Source organism: Mirounga leonina, unplaced genomic scaffold (genome assembly GCF_011800145.1).
Source record: "Mirounga leonina isolate KUSES-001 unplaced genomic scaffold, KU_Mleo_1.0 Mir_201, whole genome shotgun sequence".
Classification (NCBI taxonomy): domain Eukaryota; kingdom Metazoa; phylum Chordata; class Mammalia; order Carnivora; family Phocidae; genus Mirounga; species Mirounga leonina.
Genome location: NW_023270504.1, coordinates 7113088 through 7132576, shown reverse-complemented (window position 1 = coordinate 7132576; position 19489 = coordinate 7113088). Strand labels below are relative to the sequence as shown.

Below are 19489 nucleotides of genomic sequence, written 5' to 3'. Positions count from 1 at the left end.
ATTGACATACAAAATTATTAGTTTCAGTTGTACAACATAATAATTCAATATTTGTATATATTGTGAAATGATCATCACAATAAGCCTAGTTAACATCTGTCACCTTACATAGTTACAGAATTTTTTTCTTATGATGAGAACTTTTAAGATCCAGTCTCTTAACTTTCCAATATGCAATACATATTATTAACTATAGTCACATATCCATTTCCATGACTTATTTATTTTCTAAGTGGAATTTTGTACCTTTTTAAAAAAGATTTATTTATTTATTTTGGAGAGAGAGAGACAGTGTGGCAGGGCAGGGACAGGGAGAGAGGGAGAGAGAAAATCTCAAGCCGACTCCCCACTGAGCGGGAAGCCCCACGCAGGGCTCAATCCCACGACCCTGAGATCATGACCCAGAGCTGAAATCAAGAGTTGGATGCTTAACCAATTGAGCCACCCAGGCACCCCTGGAAGTTTCTTCCTTTTGACTCCATTTATCCATTTTGCCCACCCCCACCCCCAGCCTATGGCAACCACCGATCTGTTTCTATGAGCTTGGTAGGGTTTTTCTGTTTGTTTGTTTGTTTGTTTGTTTGTTTGTTTTCAAAGATTCCACATGTAAGTGAGATTATAAGGTATTTGTCTTTCTCTGTCTGACTTACTTCACTTAGCACAATGCCCTCCAGTTCCATCTAGGATATCACAAATGGCAAGATTTCATTCTTTTTTTTTTTAAGGCTGAATAATATTCCATTCTATATATACCACATTTTTTTTAATCCATTTATCTGTAGACATGGAAACACTTGTTTCCATATCTTGGTTATTGTAAATAATGCTGCAATGGACATGGGGGTGCAGATATCTTTATGAATTAACTTTTTATTTTCTTTGGATAAATACCCAGAAGTGGAATTGCTGGATCATATGGTAGTTCTATATTTGCTTTTTTGAGACCTTCTATACTGTTTTCCACAGTGGCTGCCCCAATTCACCTTCCCACCAATGGTGCACAAGGGTTCCTTCTCTCCACATCTTCACCAGCACTTGTCATCTCTTGTCTTTTTGATAACAGCCATTCTCACAAGTGTGAGGTGATATCTCATTGTGGTTTTGATTTGCATTTTTCTGATATTTAGTGATGTTGAGCATCTTTTCAGGTAACTGTTGGCAGTCTATGTCTTTGGAAAAATATCTATTCATATCCTTTGCCATTTTTTTAAATCAGATTGCTTTTTTGCCATTGAGTTGTATGAGGTTTTTTAAATATATATTTTGGATATTAACCCCTTACCAGATAAATGATTTCCAAATATTATCTTCCATTCAGTAGGTTGTTTTTTCATTCTGTTGATGGTTCCGTTTGCCATGCAGATGCTTTTTAGTTTGATGTAGTCCCACTTTCTTATTTTTGCTTTTGTTGCCATTTTTTGGTGTCAAATCCCCCAAATCATCACCAAGACCAGTGTCAAGGAGGGTACCGCCTTTTTTCTAGGAGTTTGATGGTTTCAGGTTTTACATTCAAGTCTTTAATCCATGTTGAGTTTATTTTTGTGTGTGATGTCAGATAGCGGTCCAGTTTAATTCTTTTGCATGTGGCTGTTCAGTTTTCCCAACACCATTTATTGAAGAGACTGTCCTTTCCCTAATATCTATTCTTGGCTCTTTTGTCATAAATTAACATATATGTGTGGGTTATTTATCTTTTTAACCTGCTTTCATCTGGATGGCTTCCTCAACCTTTCTTTCTCTTTCATGCCACTGACATTTTTAAGAGCAGGTCAATCATTTTGCAAAAGGCCCTCAATTTGGGTTTGTTTGATGTTTCCCCATGATGAGATTCAGATTAGGCATCTTGGTACAGAATATCACCTATGTGGCGTTGTGTCCTTCTCAGGGCATTGTATGTGGAGGCATACAAAATCCATCTTCCCCTCATTAGTCATGTTAATTTTGATCATCTGGTCACAGTATTGTATGATTTTTCTAATCTTCCAGGAAAATGTCTTTTTAAAAACTAATAAATCATAAAAGGTCACATTCATAATTGGGAACTGAATATAAATGAAAAACTATATGCCATGCTCTCTTGTTTTTGCAAAGAGAACTTGCTACACCCCATCAACGATACTGAATTTGAGAGACAGGAATGGGACTTGAAAGTCTCATGTTGCAGAAAAGAAGGTTGAAGTCCGGAGAGGTAAAATACCTGCCCAACAATAGCTTCAGGGCCAGGGCTAAGACCAGAGATCTGTCCCTGATCTGCCACCCTTCCCACCCCACTGTACCTGTGAGCCAAAGCACAACATATGCTTTCCCTGCCCAGCAGTCACCAAGAACTCTTTCCTTTAAAAGAAGAAATCTGGTGCCCCACCATATTATAATACTGCCTGAGTCTTTAGTCCGGACTCCAGATCTGCTCACATTCAAACACTATCCATGTCCAAACTGGAAATGGGTTTCCTGTTTTATCATTTAAATGAGTTACCTTACTCCCCAGTTAATCTCCACAACCTCACTCCTCCCTGCTCATGCTCACAGCTTGGAGCCAGAGAAAGAATGAGATAAAACAGTGACACAGTGGTATGTTGGATGTATTCCACAGAGGTGCCTTTGTGTAACTTGTGAGGAGAAGGGTAATGATTTTTTTTTTTTTCCTGGCTAGAAACAGTCATCTGTGCTATTTTGAAATCTACCAAAGGCAAACAGTCCAGAACCTATCATTGTAGAGAGGGCCCATCTCTCCTGGCAGTGGTGTCTGTGTGTGTAGGTTGCGAAGGGCAGTACTGGGCCAGCAGTCGATTCCATGCCAGGAGAGCTGAGGTTTCAACCCAGTGCTGTCATCGTGCTAATACATTTCCTGTATTGCCATTTTGTTTCATGATAGCAAGTACCGACCTTTCTGGGCCTCAGCTTCTACTAGTGATAAGAAGAGACACTCTTACAACTTACATGGATATTTGTGAAGACACATAGAGAGTAATAAATGGAACAAATCTTAGAGTCTCTTCCACTCACTGGTTGTTATGGGACTGTTATGGGTGGACTTGAGCCTCGGTGCGTCCTCTCCTTACAGCCCCCCCCACCCCACCCCATTCGAATGTCAAAGACCTAATGCCTACTACCTCATAATGTGACTCTATTTGGAGATAGGGTCTTTATAGAGGTAATTAAGTCAAAATGAGGTCATTAGGATAGGCCTTAATCCTGAAGACCAGGCGAAGACAGAGAGGGCAGCCATCTACAAGCCAAGGAGAGAGGCTTCGGAAGAAATCAATCCTGTGACACTTTGATAGGACTTCCAGAATTGTGAGAAAATAAATTTCTGTTGCCTAAGGCACCCAATCTGTGGTACTTCATTATGGCAACCCTAGAAAACTAATAAAGGGACCTAGGGAAATTTACTCCTTCTAGAAAGGATAAACTATGTAATTTGTGGGACCCAGTGCAAAATAAAAATGTGGGGCCTCTTAAGGAATTACAAATTTCGAGATGGCGACAGTAGTAGGTTAAACTAAGAATGGGACCCCTCTAAGCAAGGGCCCTGTGTGACTCCACACATCTCCCACTCATGAAGCCAGTTCTGCTTCTAGACTTCAGTTTCCTTATCTGGAAGGTTGTGATAATAACTGCACCTACCTTTAGGTTTGCTGAGAAGATTAAATCAGGTTCTAGGACTAAGTTCTCAGAAAACACGAAAAGGTTACCAACAAAGGTGTTTAAAGTTTAACGTTAAATATCTTACAGAGGTTGAGTCACAGGATCACAAGAAAGAATAGTTTGGGGTTTTTTCTCTATTTATGGTCAGTGAGACATTAGTCAGTGGGAAGGGAGAGTGTATATGGGGAGTGGGCAGGGACATTTCAGAGCTGAGAGACTCTGCTGGGGTGAACAATGCAGACTGTTTGATAACTTGCTTATTTATAGTCTTAGGGTCCTTGCTGCAGGGCATATGATTTCTTTCTCCTCTCTCCTGCTCTGTAGGAAGCATGCTCCACTGAAAGTGGCATTTGGACCCAGGAGCATCCAAGTTGCTGCCTGACTTTCTGACAAAAGTGTTATTATTTCCACACATATGACTCTTTTATTCTATAAATAAATAAAGCTTTAGAAAGCAACTGAACACAACCCTGATATCTAAAATAGGACAGGACAAACAAAGCTGATCCTTATAAGATTAATCCTCATTAGGAGGTAAGTCAGGGGATTTTGAATGGAAGGGGATGATTCTTTTCTTTTACATGTTTATTACCTTCTAAGAGCATTTAAAAGCCAGTGCATTGAACAAATTACAATAAAATGTCCAGCGCTAACAACTTTTCAAACAATTACATCATACGGAAATAATTTTTAGTGCAACACATAAACTTCTAAATCTTCTACTGGTATTTCAGCAGATTTCAATTCCTTGCAACTCAGTCTAGGCTCCAACTTTTTCCCTTCTTAACACTCTGATGGAAGCACTGATTCACAATATCCACTGATTGCCCTTTTGAAAGCAAACCTCAGAACCTTGCAAATGAGCCCTGCAAGAAAGCATGACTGTCTTCATATCTGTGGTCACTCTCACAAATGTACTCAATAAAAGCAAAATGGGGTTCATTATAATTCGAATAAATCTAAACTCCTTCAATACCCTAAGTAATCTGGTTGCTATTGTGAGAAGTGGTGGAAAGATAAAACAACATTCAAGCTGCTTTTCTTTTGGTCTTTGTTCATTGCCTTTATAATCATAGCCTCTTCGCTCTAGTTGTTTAGGGAAGGAATGAGGTAGAACAGGGTCATGTAATTAATATAATTATATTTAATTAATATGTAATGATAATTACATGTTAAAAACTAACACATTCTAAAATTCCCACAGTGTGTGGAAAAATATACCACCAAGACGGACTGAGCCTGATGCAAAGCTATGTCACAGATCAATGTGATTAAGAAACAAATTCGCTCTTGATCACCAGACCAGATCTTCAGAACTTTCACCTATTTCAGAGTAAAGACACTTCACTTTGTCCCATTTATTTCAGGGAAGGTAGAATGCTCTCACATTTATTGTCTCATTTGAAGTCACAGTGCTAGACTATTTCAAGTGTTCAGAATACCTCAGGTGGTGGAGATTTAGTGCGAGACTATCTGGGGAATGAAGGAAATGCAGGAAACCACTGAACCATCAAGCCTCCTAAGACCTAGAGCATGGTTAAATATTCAACCGTAATGCTGTGTCTATTATTCTTGTTAACTCAGCTTTTCTCTTAGCATAGACTTTAGTGCTCAACTGGGTTGAATCATGCTAGCATGTGACTTTGGGCAAGTTACTTAAGCTTTTTGTGGCATAGTTTCCTCATCTGTGAAATGGAAACAGACCTCAGAAGGTTGGAGTTAATATATTTATAGCATTTAAAATAGTACCAGACAGAAATTGGTGTTTCCTATTATCATCATTTTTATTATTGTCATTTTTTCTATTATTTCTGCAGCTACTTTCCACTACTCTTTTGGGGTCTACGGTCTCATGGTTCACTTTCTAGACTTCATGCTTCTACTTACTCATGCTTCTGCTTCTTGCCTTCATTCTATGTCCTTCTCTGCTTCTTTCTGCTTTATTCTATTCTCTGGGTTTTTTTTTTTTTTTAATATGTCTCACATTCAGTGTCTTGAGAGAGAATCTGATGGAGCTACTCAGTGACTGGTTAGTAGGCAGCTCTGCTGATGAATTCCCATGCTTGCTTGCTCCAGGCTATTGGCAAGTTTATACTTGACTGTCTTTGATTCAGGTGGGAATCCATGGTCCAGTCAGTACCGTTCAAGGGTCTCGGGCTGTTAACTGAGAATTCTGTGTGTGAAGAACCATTTTGGACTCTGTCAGAAGGAAGCTGTGGGGGTGGCAGCATCCAGGGTTTTGTGGCTCCAGTCTAGTGCTTTCTTTAGCATTATTGTCATCCCATTTATAGATGATGAAGTGATCCTACATCTTATGTCAAGTGTCAAAAATGTCAAGTGATTCTACGTCTTAGAACTCAGCGCTTTATTTAATTTTACCAAAGAAGAGGTGTTATTTCTTACACTTCCTTTTATTCAGGAATGGGTGATGATCTTTTTCAGAAACAGCATCTTGCAGTAGAGAAGGTAATTCTATGGCTATTACACTATGATTAACTCAGAATTCAAGCAATATCAGCTCAAAGGGAAATTATATCAGGAGAAATAAGAGAAACAAGGTTCAAAGCACTTAAAGACAGACATATTGGTTGAGATGGTTGAGATACTTCCTCTTTGCTCCCTTAATACCCTGGCTAGTTTAACAAACCACAGTACTAATTACTGGCAATTCCCATGCTACACAGTCAGCATCCTTCAGTGAAGAGGCCTTTCTGGAGATAGAATCTGGAGGAGCTAGGGAAAGCAGGAGAGAGCCTCATTTTTATAGGATTTGGGAGATAAGATGGTCTAGCTTAAAGATTTGTTAATCTGCAACTTGTTTCAACTTGTCACAAAAGTTCCTTTAATGAAAGCATTTATTGAAACCAGCTGTCCCATCCTCCTTTTACCTCTGTTCTAACTAAAACTCATTCCTCTTAATACCCCTAGAAGTTTCTGGACTGAAATCTAACATGCCATTTAAAATGTAAATTCTAGTTAAGTAGAAAAATTCTAGTTAAGGATTAGGAGAGACTGAATAAAGCAACAGGAAATTAATGATTGTCCAGGTGAAAAGGTGAGTGGGGTAGAAATTAATGGATTAGTCTGAGGCCTGGGAATCATGTGGCACTGGTCCAGAGAATGGGGTACACTACAACTGTCAAGCTGGGTAAATTTTGATTAGTAGTGAGCCACGATATATTATTTAAAAATAATTGTGGCAGGTGAAAATCAAGGTGGGAGTTACTGGTTATGAATAATGCTCTGTTGTTGATTGGGCACATTCCCGGGACCTCTAAAAAGTCTTGTGCACAGTGCATGTTGGTAGCAAGGAATGGCAGTGACTTGTCACCCCTGGACAGCCTGGGTTTGACCTGCTTGGGAAGAACATCTGCATGGAATGGAAGAGAGGAATCGTTGCTGTGTACTGAAAGGACTGACTAGCCATCTTGTTAGCCTCTCTCAGAGTATAGAAGCCAGACATGCTTTTTAGGAAATTCAATTAACTATGTTTATAAACTGGCTTAACTGTTTAAGGGAATTCAATTTGTTTAGTTTAGCCATTAATTGAACATTAGTCAAAGACCAGGAGAAGCAATAGTCTCTATTTTTAATTAAAGTTGTTTTCCATTTATAAATAGAATAATGAAATGGGTAATTGAATGTAGCTGGGTTTTTGGATTTGCCTGGCAGGTAACCAGAGAATAATGAGGGCAATCTGGTTGCAAGGGAAGAGTGATTGAAATAAGACCCTGCTTGAAGAGAGATACTGGTCCTATTTCTAACCTGTCTCCATGGGCAGGAAGGGAATAGGGAGGAATGTTGGGTTCATAGATGATGTCAGTGGTGATAGCTGAGTCGTGGCTTATTATCCAGCCAAAGGATATTAAAATGGTGCCTGGGTTATCACCGATGCCATGCTTAGAATCAGATGGAATAAGCTGCAATTTCCTTTAGAAAGAATTCTAAAGCTAGGCTTGTTTCATTTGAATTTGGGTTCATGATTTATACCATGTGTCCAACTCACTCTATGTTTAGCAGTGTGATTGGGATAAGAACAGTCTGAGGCACCCAGATCCTTTAAGACAACTCTGGTCCAGTTCTTCCTGAGCTTCTAAAGAGGTAGCTCCTGGCAGGTTAGAAGTTTTAAGCAAAAGACAGCATTCATTCATTCATTCAGTGAATTTCTATTGAATGTCTATAGGATGGAGCAGGGCTTTAGATTCCCTAAAGAACATAAAGATAACACAAATTGGCATCCTGTCCTCAGGAACTTAGTCAGTGAGGGACATAAGCCCTCTCTAAAAATAATAGTACAATTGTTTTGTGGCATAAGAAAAAGGAAAATATGTTTACTGATGTCTTACGTGTCAGGCAATGTGCTCTATCACCCTGCACATGGTGTCTCCTCAAATCCTCACAACAACCCTTTGAGGAAGATTTTACTAGAAATGGGCAAAAATCATCTTTAATTGAAGAAGAAACATTATTAGGGAATATGGGTGCAAAGTCACTCAGTTTGCACAGCATGGGAATACGAAGAAAAGTGGATCACTAAATGTAGAAAGGTAAGTTGGAGACCAGGATGTAAGGGATGTAAGGGCCTTTTGATGCCCAAAGAGAGTTTGGGCTTTGTTCCCTGGGAAAGGCACGTAGTGTTTTGAAAGGAGTCAAGAATGATCAGGACTGTGCTTTAGAGAGCGGCTGAGGGAAGCCTATAAAGACCAGACAGGCATGTGATGTGACCTTGATGAGTCAGGTGAACCTCTCTTGGTATCTGCATCTAAATAAACCAAGTGCGGGATGTGTCCTCATGTCTGCACAGGCTTGGGGATGCGGGAACAAAAAGTCAGCCTGCCCCCTGTTACTTGGGAGGACAGAACTGAAAAAGGGTAGATTGTGGACAAGCAAGGCTTTAGATGTATAAAGAAAAAATGGCTTGAAGTCAGAGACCTTGGTTTCAATTCCAGTTCTGGGTATTCTGGAGCAATTTACTTATATAACCTTGCTGAGTCTTTGATTCCTTATGTTAAAAGGGGGATAATAACATTCACCTTAATGAGTGCTTATGAGGATTAAATGAGACACAAGGCTGAGGTCTTTGGAGGAGAAAATCAGAAAAGCAGGATCTGCTTGCTAGGAGAAAGATCTTGAGTGGTGGGCTACTCTCTGAGTTTGTATGCTCCTTGCGAATCCAAGCAGGGCTTACAAGGAGGCTACTTGTCAGGAATGCTATAGAAGGGCTCCTTGCATCCAATAGGGGGTTGCATCAGATGACCTTTGGGGGCTATTTCAAGTTCTATTTTCGTTACTCTCTGCCGGTTTTCTCCTGCTTTCAAAACGTTGTTCTCCCCACCCACACCCCATAGTGTTAGTATCTGGCACAACTCATAGGTACTAAAGGTAAGGCTAACCGTAGGAATAACTAGGCAGAAAATAGATATCAAGACCTACAGAGCTAATTAGTGTTGAAACCATAAGAGTTGTAAATGGACTTTTCCATTAAGCCGGCTAGAATCCAGGATAGTGGGTAAACTCTGGGTGTCTGCTCACCAGGCATCCTATTTCGCTTCTGCTACATTGTTCCAATCCTTTGGGGCTTCTCAAAGCATATATATATATTATATACATATATATAATATATATATACACACACACACGTTTTTTACAAAAATGAAGCCTTAGGCTGAGCCTAAATGTAGAACAGAGAGAAGCTCTAACTCTCATTAAGGGGGAGCAGGGCGGGGGGTAGGAAGCAGGCTGAAATCTTGCCCACTGGTTCCTTCTCACCCACTCTGGAACCCCTGGTTTGAACACTACTGTTCCAGCCCCGGCCTGTTTTCAGCTTTCCTCTTGACTCTTTTGTTTTCTAGACTCTGAGGCCAGCTGTTATCACTCCAGCTGCAGAGGGGATGGGAGGCAACTTCCTGTTATTCTATCCTGCCATCCCTATGGGGGTGGGACAGTCCCTCCCCCATCTGCTGCCGGTTGTAGAATGTGAGCCTGGGTGCAGCCTTCCTATGACTGGGGCTGGATGAATGACCGACTGGTAGCCATCCGGCCACTGTTCCAAGGCATTTGGGGAGCAAAGCAGGCAACAGGCACTACTGACAAGTGTGTCCCTGACTGAGGGAGGGGAAGGATGAGTGGCTAAGAGGCAGGTCAAGGGGTTTGTGCAGAAAATAAGTTAAGGGTTGTTGCATGAATGATGGAAGAGTGGGAAAAGGGAAGGATTCTGGCCAATGTATGAGTGAGAGAGAGAGAGAGAGAGAGTGTGTGTGTGTGTGTGTGTTATGGTGAGATTATTTGGGTTCTGGGTGCATTCAGGTCAGGGGTGATATGATCCATTTTTCTGTAGTCCTATATTTTTAGTGAACTGGGTATAAGGAATACAAAGAGGATTAAGCATGGAGCTTGCTTAATCCTGTGGGAAGATAAGGAAATATATAAAACTGGACATATCTAACCATACGTTTGTACCTCTGGACAATCTCAATAACCCTTACAATTACCTTTGGTGTATTATCAGCCCCATTTTATAAAGGAGGTAATCGAGGTTTCTGATGTGGAAAGTTTTAGCTACTTGCCAGTTATACAGCAATTAAGTGCTAGAACTGGGCAATGGACCCCAAGCTCTTTTTCTGTCCACTATAGCACACAGGGAGGTCTAGGTCTTAGTTAGGGTTTGAGAGAAGGGCAAGACTTAACACACTGAAGAGCGGGGATTCCAGGTAGGCCAGAAGGTGAGAATCAAGCAGGGATCTGTGATAGACCAGTTTGACTATAGCAGAGGGTTTCCCGGGAGTGAAGTAGATTAAGGTGGGAAAGATAGAGACCAGGTTAGGGAGGGTTTTAAACGGCTAGCTAAGAATTGTAGGGAAAGGGGACCTAATTTAGAGGGGAAGATGTCGATGGCCAAAAGCAAACAGTGTTTTAGAAAACTCATTTGGTGGTGATGCATAGAAAGACTTAGAGCTGGGGAAAAATGAAATGAGAAATAAGTTAGGATGTTGGCATAGCATAGGTCTGACACACAGCATAATGGTGATAATAGAAAGTAGATCTGTGAGAGCAGAGGCCTGGGTCTATGGATTTTTTTCAGCATTATAGTGTTTGAATGAGTGTCCATTGTGAGCAATCGCCACTGTAAAGAGAAAAAATGGTTGGGGGGGGCGGGGGTCAAATGGATCTTGGTTTCAACTCCAGTTCTGGATGTTCTGGAGTAATTTACTTACATTATCTGGCTGAGCCTTTGATTCCTTATGTTAAAGTGGGGCTAATAACACTTTATGGGATGGTTGTGAGGATCAAGTGAGACACAGTGTTTGACTCTGTGCATCTGTCTATAATTTTTGGCAGACTGGTGAAATGTAGGAGATGTTGTCATCAATCAAAAAACAAACAATACAAACCAACAGAAAACCAATACTTAATTTATTGTACTTCCAGAAGATAATGGATAATATGCTATCTATAGCTCACATAAATAGAGTCACGGTTCACCATTCAGTTCTGTCTTATATCAGGTATTAGGCAAACTGAAAGAACCGTCTCCTGAGAATCATTCTGTTGTTAGCCAAGGGGATTATACAGCATGATATCCGTCAGGGGTAAATGTTAGTTAATTCTTAATTGATAGCTCAGCCACTGCAATTGGCTCCATTCAACAGTAATTATTCTCATGTGGCTTGTTGAACTCAATTGTGAGATTCTCCCCCTGCCCCCCCGCTTTCAGGAGTGCAAGGAAAGCAACAGCTTTAAGGTACTTAAAAAGGTGAATAGTAATTTTTCTTACTTCGGAGATTCAATTTTATTTGCCCGGAAGCTCGTGGGGTGTGATTTTCACCGCTCAAAGCAAAAACAGCACATGGCTGATAACGCCACCAGTTAACAATTCAGAGCTGGGTCGCGGTTTCTAGGATTCTCTTCCCAACCTTTCCGGAGCTTTTGAAGTTCTAAATTCCCCATCTAAAGGAACACCCAGCAGCCCCAAGATAAAAGGGTAGAAGAGCGAGCTGGCGGTTTCCTTTATTTGCATGACTTAAAGCTAGCCATTTTCTGCTCCACGCGCCGCCGGACTCGTACTTGCCCGTGACACAGAGGCAATTGTTTTTCCTTAAAAAGGGGGCCGGGGTGGGTTAGTTTCGTTTCCGATCTGGGATGTAGTAAATGCACCAAGAGAAGTTCAAAACACGACCCGCAAGGTTCTTCCCCATACCATCACCTCCTTTTCTTAGAGATAACAGGAAAGGCAGCATTTTTTTCCTTTTCCACCGCCACCGCCACCCACTCCCAGCCCTGGTCTCGCTCGGCGAGGAATGTATAAAATTAGTTGACTCCTCTGAGTGACGGCCCCCGGGCCCAATCAGCGGGCGCCCGGGCGCGGCCGACCCCACCCCCTTGCGAACTCTCTTTGGCTAATTCCCGCAGGGAGGGAGGAGAGAAGGCGAGTGGGAGGTGGGAGGGGGAGGTACCTGGAACTGGGAGTGATGTCAGCTCCCAGCTCGGTGCCTGCCCGGATTCCTGACATGGTGTAGGGCCGAGAGGGTGGGGAAGGCGGGAGCCGGACGGGAAAGGGCTCGGGCTGAGAGCCTGCGGCGGGGCAGCCGTGCCGGGGCTTTGAACTCGGACGGAAGGTGAACCAGAACTTTTGGAAGTAGTGCGGGCGGCTCTCCACCCCCCAGGTAAGGGCGTTTGGCTGCTCTCAGAGACCAGAGGGAAGTGGCACCGTTGTGTGGTTGCAGCTGGGTGTTGCAGCTGCTCCTCCTTTTCCCGGCTCGATTTCCTTTCCAACTCACTCCTGTTTCCCAGGGGGAACGGGAACTTTTTTTTGGGGGGGGGGGTTGTAGGGCTTAACTCCTGGGGCTGCCAACTAGCTTATATGCGAAAAGTACCTCCAGGATGGACATGTAAGGTATTGTCTGTGTCCTTAGACCCCCACACCCTGGTCTCCCAGTAATACTTGAGAACCCCAATTAGAGAACTGTGTGTGTGTGAGTGTGCGTGTGTGTTGGGGGGCGGTATTTAAAGATGTCGCAAGTTTCGACTCAAAATTTATGCCCTTTGAGAGAGAACGAAAGGTTTGTATTTTTAGTTTCCCTGTGGCCTGTTACATGTTGATTTAAATGAAAGAATATCATTGTTATTCTTAATATTCTTATATATTAACGTAAAAAAGTCCTTTTATATGGTCCGGTCAGGATGTGAGAAATTCAGTTGGGGTATATTAATTATGAGCTGTGGGAAAACGCGTCTCTTGGGGGCACACTTCTGAAACTCCATCTCCTTTTCACTCTGACATTTTAACAGAATCCCTTTCATTGCCAACTTTGTGATCTGGAGAGGTTAGGAAAGCTGCTGAGAATCCTCAGATCTGTTCCCTGTGGCTGCTTGAGGAAAGGATGAGGGCTGGTAGTTGGGTTTTCCAGGATTATTTTTGGAGAAGAGAGTTTTCACAGGGAAATGGGGTGGAAGGCATGGCATACGAACTCTTAATTATAGGAACATGGCTTTTTCAACATGTGGGACCAAAACAATCCTTCCTTTCAACAAGAAGTGCAAAGAGCAATAGAAGAAGAGCTTGATTTAGTGTCCAAGTTCCGAAGTTAGGAAAAGCAACTGGCTGTTGGGAGGAAAAGATATTTTGAGAAGTGGAGGTGTAGAATTCTGGTTTTTGTTTATTTCCTGTTTGAAACCCTTTTTCCTGTTTGGAGATCTTGTGTGCCCAGGTCACTAATTGGTGGTGATTGACTTTCTTGGGAAAAGAATTAACTCTATAAACTGATTCAGAACCCTCACTTATCAGTGTTTGAGGCTCTTTCTTTTGGAGAAGGAAAAAAACAAAACAAACACATGAGCTGAGACTTGGGAGTCAAGTTTCTCTTTTCATTCACTACTGTTCCTCAGCAGTGAAGATCCTTCTGTTGCCAGGTCAGGTGTGAACTTCATCGTGAGGCAAAATCTGCATCCCAGGTGCCTTGAGTGAAAGGGCATTTACAGGAGGTGAGGAAAGAAAGAAAAGCCACATTACATCTTATAAACCCATGGAGGGAAAAAGGGAACACAGGACTTCATAGACGGGGTTCTCCATCTTTCTAGCTGATGACAATCAGATTTCAGAGCTAGAAAGAAGTGTTTTGTTGTTTATAAAACACCTGGGTCTGTATTATTTTTACTTCTTGAAAAAATTAGTACAGAGTGGATAAGGAGCAGGCTTTTTGCAAAGGGAAGGTGTGTTTTACTGAAAAGGTCAGAACATTTTAATTTTGGTTTGTGTTTTGGGGCTAAGAAATAATTGCTTACTGGCTCTGAAATAGTGGTGAATGGGTCTTTTCTATTTATGTTCTGTGGGAAGTATATAAAACATACTGTATTTTCCAGTGTACGTTTTCAGTGGGAAAGAGAAGGTAATGTGAAATTCCTGTGGGCTAAAGTGAGCTCACTGGAGCCTTGGTTGATAGAGTGTTCAAACTGCAGTTTGTAATAACCAGTCAAGTAAAGAGCATTTTTATGATGTTGTCCTGATGTGCCAAATTCCAATTTATGCTTTCTTTCCGGGAAACTAGTCCTGGCTTAGGGACTTGAATATGCCAGTGTTTTAAATTTCATTCACAGTTTGAGTAATAACACTTATTTTATGTACTTAGCTTTAACCAATTTATTTCCCTTTATTTCCCTTTCTCTGTGTTTATAAGGCAGATAGGGCATAATAAAACAAAGTACTTTTAAAGGACAAAATTTGAAAGATATTTGAGTTATTGAGAAGTGTAGGATCAGGTTTTAGTTAAATTCTCTTTAACCAACAACTATCCTACTTCCGATAGCTACTTTAAAAAAAATAGGATAAACTGGCCTTTGTGGGCAAATAGATGTTGACTTGAAATGCAGAGCACAATGTAGTTCCAGATCAATAGTGCCTAATTTCAAGGACATCATAGACATTTTTTGGAAACAAGTTCAGTGAGGGAGAGCTTAACTGCTTATGTAGTCTTTTTGTCACTCACTGTACCAGCATGAGATAAGTCCGAACAAGGTCACTTTTTCCCTGTTACTGACTAGCTGACTCCTTGTTAAAAATGTGCCTTTCATATTCAGGAACTATTTGTATTTTTATAGTTAATTTCAATTACGTTGGTAATTTGTTACATTAAAATTAACTTTTTGAGTTTTTCATCTTCCATTTAAAAAGGTTCCCAGGGGCGCCTGGGTGGCTTAGTTGGTTGAGGGTCTGACTCTTGGTTTCGGTTTACATCATAGTCTCAGGGTCCTGGGATCGAGCCCTGCATTGGGCTGCCCACTCAGTGGGGAATCTGCTTGGTATTCTCTCTCTCCCTCTCCCCCCGACCTGTGCTCGCTCTCTCAGAAAAGGTTCCCAAATCCCAAATAGCATATTGTTCAAACTCTTAACTGAAAGAAGATCTCATTCGTCTGATTCTGTCTTTTCAAAGATACTATTACATGTTTTTGACCTGATTTGAATTATCTTTTCAAAACAATGAGTGAAATAATGACTATTCATTCACATTTGGGTGTGTGTCTTGATTCTTTATTAAAGAAATACTGCTTCAAAGTGGAGACCTAGCCAAGAGATATTGCATAATGATGGCCTTTTTATTCCCAGAGATTTCCCTAGAAAGCCGTATTAGTTCTGAAATTAAGAAAAAGAAAAAGTCACAGTTGAGCAGCCAATTGTGAAATATTTCAGGGAGCTGAAAATTATTATTTTTTACCCATGGTTGAACAGATGGGTATAAGTATGAGATGCAAAGCTGTTAAGATCAGTGACACTGGGTGTTGTTTGGGGGATAAATGGAACAAAGTATCTGTCTTCTGTTCCCTTCAACTAAAGGTTGATAATTTCACAGTTAAATCAGTCATCAAACTGTTCAAAAACTGCTCTGGGCTTGTGCAGTTGCTTCATCTGTGGTGTATTCCATTTTTTCCTCAAACTCCTCACCGTGCATGTCAGAACCTTTTTCCGAGTCAAAAAGCCGACAGCTTTTGTCACATATATTACAGCCACAAAGACTGATGCTTTATTAATTGGAGGTAATGGCTTAAAAAAAACTAAATTGAACCAACCCACCCTACAAAAAATACAAAGACTCTTCTATTTCTTTTACGCTGTTTATTTTAAATCTAGTCATTATTGATCCCAGTTTGGCGTAAGTGGACAATGTTTCAAAAGGCCAAGTGGTGACTTTTGCTTCAATATTTTTTTCCATTTTGAAGGGTCTAAAATGCCAAACAACTGGATTTTAGATTAAAAAATGGGCTCTCCCAGGAGTTTCAGGTTTGCACCCTTGTTAAGCTCTTTTGTGGGGGAGGGGAGGGTCTGAGTGAAATGTGTAGTGGTGGATACCCGTTAAAGAGCTTCTATTTCTGAAATGTGGCTTTGGACCCGGAGTGTGGTCCTGGTGGGTGTGGTGTCACAGTTTGGGACTGGACTTGGGTTTTGTGTCTCCCTAGAACTTGCTGTGACGCACATTTTGACTGGCCCCCATGCAAATCCTTGTTTTCGTTGGCAAGTGTAAATGAGTTCAGAATAGAAAGATCATTTGGTGGTTTCTGTCCAGGGGTGTACCTGACAATATCCATGACTGAAGGAATTGTACCAACTTGAATTGTACTCGATATCAGTCATTCTGGCAAATGCTCATGGCTTGACTATGAATCCTGGAGGAAGAAGATCAAGTACTGTAACGCCTGGGGCTAGCTGTAGATTTTATGGACACCCCCTGAACTTCAGAGGAAGGCTAGGTATTTTCACATCCCTTTTAATTTAGGGAAATCAAGCATTTGACATAAAAACAGACGCAAGTTCAAGAGAGCAGGTGGGCTGATTCCGTGTGTGTGTGTGTGTGTGTGTGTGTGTTTTAACAAGGGCAAACTTAATTTTACCTGGTAGGAGAGAGTAAAGATGCTGTTTTCATTGGCAAGCCCATTCATAAATGAGTGGCCAAATTCTTTAGGCAAGCAAGGGAGTTCTTGGGAAGAAGTACGAGGCCCGTTGGGAAGTGTATTCATTCATGCTATGCACGTAATACTCTACCATATCACTAAATATGCCTACGTTATCTTGTATCTCTGTATGTAGGATCTAGCTCACCGGATCTAGTCCTTTTTTGCTGGCTCTTTGTCACCTTTCTCTCTACAGTCCTTGCACAAATGTCGTCATCTTGCCACCACAGAGTTTTATGAGGTTTTTGTGAGGACGGTTTATGGAGTTTATTTGGGAGAAAGTGAAAACAAGGCTAGAACTCGATGGCCTACTTTCTTAATATTCTAACTTGTTGGTGTGGCTACCGTGGTTGCATAAGTCATGTTTCTGCGACCATTATCTGTGTCTAAAGATGCTGCTGCTTATAACAGCACATAGTAGAGTTTTATTTTGTTTGAATCAGAATTTGGACATTCTCCACTACTGATGAATGATAGAAGAGTCCAATGAGCCTATAGGGTCTCCTCTATATTAACTGGGAAGTGAAGTGAATGGGAGGAAGGGAAACAGTGGAGGACTCCGAGGGAACACTCCCGTTGAACCTGTGAGTTGGCCAGAATAATTTGTGTGAAGTCACCTGGCTCTCAGTGTTTTTCCTCTGGATCAGCTGCTATGGATGCGTTCACATTCTTCCAGCCCCCACCCCCATCAGTTTGTGACTGCACAACCAGAAAGCTTCTAAATAGGGAGTTAAGGTTCTTTCATTGCTTTTTTTTCCTCCCCAGAGCACCTTGATTCTCTAGGGTGACTTGTGCTCTACATCACCGTCTGGGGCAGACCCAGCTAGATGCCAACCAGAATCCATCCCACCCACATCTTCCCTACAGCTAACCCCATTTTGTTTCATTTACACCATGGCCAGTTTAAAACAAAAACAAAAAACTTAATTTTTCCAGAATTCCTTGCAGGGTGTCTAAGTGCTATAGTCTTGGCCAGTGAGATGGAAGTAGGTGGATTGGGGCTCCCTCCCCACTTTCAAAAGCTCTTATAAGGGGATGGCCTCTCTGAGCTCACCTTTTGCCCTTTGTACTTTTTTCTCCTTGGAACATGAAGGCTGTTTTCTTTCTATTTTTTTTAAGATTTTATTCCTTTATTTGAGAGAGAGAGAGAAAGAGCATGAGCAGCGGGAAAGAGGAGGAGGGAGAGGGAGAAGCAGACTCCCCACTGAGCAGGGAGCCCCACATGGGGCTCTATCCCAGGACCCTGGGATCATGACCTGAGCCGAAGGCAGACGCTTAATCGACTGAGCCACCCAGGCGCCCCTGAAAGCTGTTTTCTAACTGGAGAAGCCATCTTGTGACCAAAGACAAGAAGCTTAAGGTTTTTTTGTTTTTTTTTTTTTTAAAGATTTTATTTATTTATTTGTCAGAGACAGTGAGAGAGGGAACACAAGCAGGGGGAGTGGGAGAGGGAGAAGCAGGCTTCCCGCGGAGCAGGGAGCCCAACGCGGGGCTCGACCCCAGGACACTAGGATCATGACCTGAGCCGAAGGCAGATGCTTAACGACTGAGCCACCCAGGCGACCCCCTTTTTTTTTTTTTAAAAAAAAAAAAGCTTAAGGGTTAAGCAAGCTGAGAAGCTGATGGCATTTTGGAACTCCTATACCAGACCTTGTCTGCCCATTTCTTGACTTTCTGGGAGAGAAAGAAAAATCTCTCTTTGGTTAGACCACAGAAGTTGGGTCTGTTACTTGGAGCCAGATGTAATCCTAACTGAGTCTAAATTTTAAAAAGTCATAGTTCATGTTTTCTGTAAGAATTGAAAGGCAGTATTCTGTACAACAAAACAGGGGCCGGTCTGGAGCCACACAGACCCTCGGCTTGAATCCTGACCTCGTTATGTATTATAGTCTAGTATTGGCACATAATTTAACTTCTCTGCATCTCGGTTTTCCCATCTTTAAAATGGTGGTGATGATATTTGTGTCATAGAATTTTTAGAAATAATTTCAAAATAATTAGAAATTATTAATAGAAATAATAACGGCACATTAGGCACAGAGATTTTCAACAAATGGTGGCAGCTACTCCCAAGGGAGAGTGTAGTGGGGAGCCTGTAGAGGAAGAGGCAAGTAGTTCAACTTCTGGCAGGTTCTCAGTAAACACAGATTGAAGGACTGAATGGTAGATTAGCTTTACAGCTGCAACCACTCGCCAGCGTGTCCTCGCCATTCGGCCAGTGCCCCTCTCTTATCCTCAGCCTCACCCACAAACACCAGAATACTTGGAGCTCTTCTGTCTTTCAACTTTGGTTGAAAAAGCAAAGGATGTCCTTATGAAAAATTTATTAGCTATAGCCTGGGGATGAAGAGTGTGGACTCTAGAGTCCGAGAAATGTAGAATAGAATCCCTTGTCCTTATTGGCTATGTGCTTTTGTCTTCTGTGAAATGGGAATACTCAGGTGGTTATGAGGACTCAGTATGATAATGTATGTGTTTAAGGAATTCTTGGCCTTGGTATGAGGTCCTCTTGAAGATGTAAGAACAAAACATGGCCTTTACCCTTGAGAATATTCACATATGGGGGATGGGGGCAGAAAGGAGATGGCACTCCTTACACAAAACCATAATAAAAAACAGATTTAGACTTCTGTTTAGCTGTTAAAATGGTTGCAAAAAAAGCCATGTTGATTTATACATATGTCTGTTATATATTAAGAAAAACTGCCAAGCAGTTATGTATAGTTTATACTTGGTAATGCATGAAAAATGATTAAATGGGGTGATTTATGGGAGGTAGATTAACATGGCAGGGAAGATGAAAGGGGCTTTAATTTTTTTAAAAAGCGTATTGATGTTTATTTTACAACATTCATGCATTAGTCCTGAAATATAAAAAGTATTAAAGTTCAAAAAATCGATT

General features: G+C 41.4%; 1 protein-coding gene across 8 annotated transcripts in view; it reads left to right on the top strand.

The window, feature by feature from the left end:
- The first annotated feature begins 12083 nt into the window (after window positions 1-12083).
- Window positions 12084-19489, top strand: part of PPFIBP1 (PPFIA binding protein 1) — a 177747-nt gene continuing 170341 nt past the window's right edge. For 6 of the 8 annotated variants that reach the window (XM_035028006.1, XM_035028005.1, XM_035028003.1 and 3 more), the window contains exon 1: window positions 12084-12311. The gene's annotated coding sequence lies outside the window, so the exon portion shown is untranslated. Of the gene's footprint in view, window positions 12312-12500; window positions 13630-19489 lie in introns of those variants that run through there. The other 2 variants (XM_035028000.1, XM_035028001.1) reach the window with 2 other exon arrangements.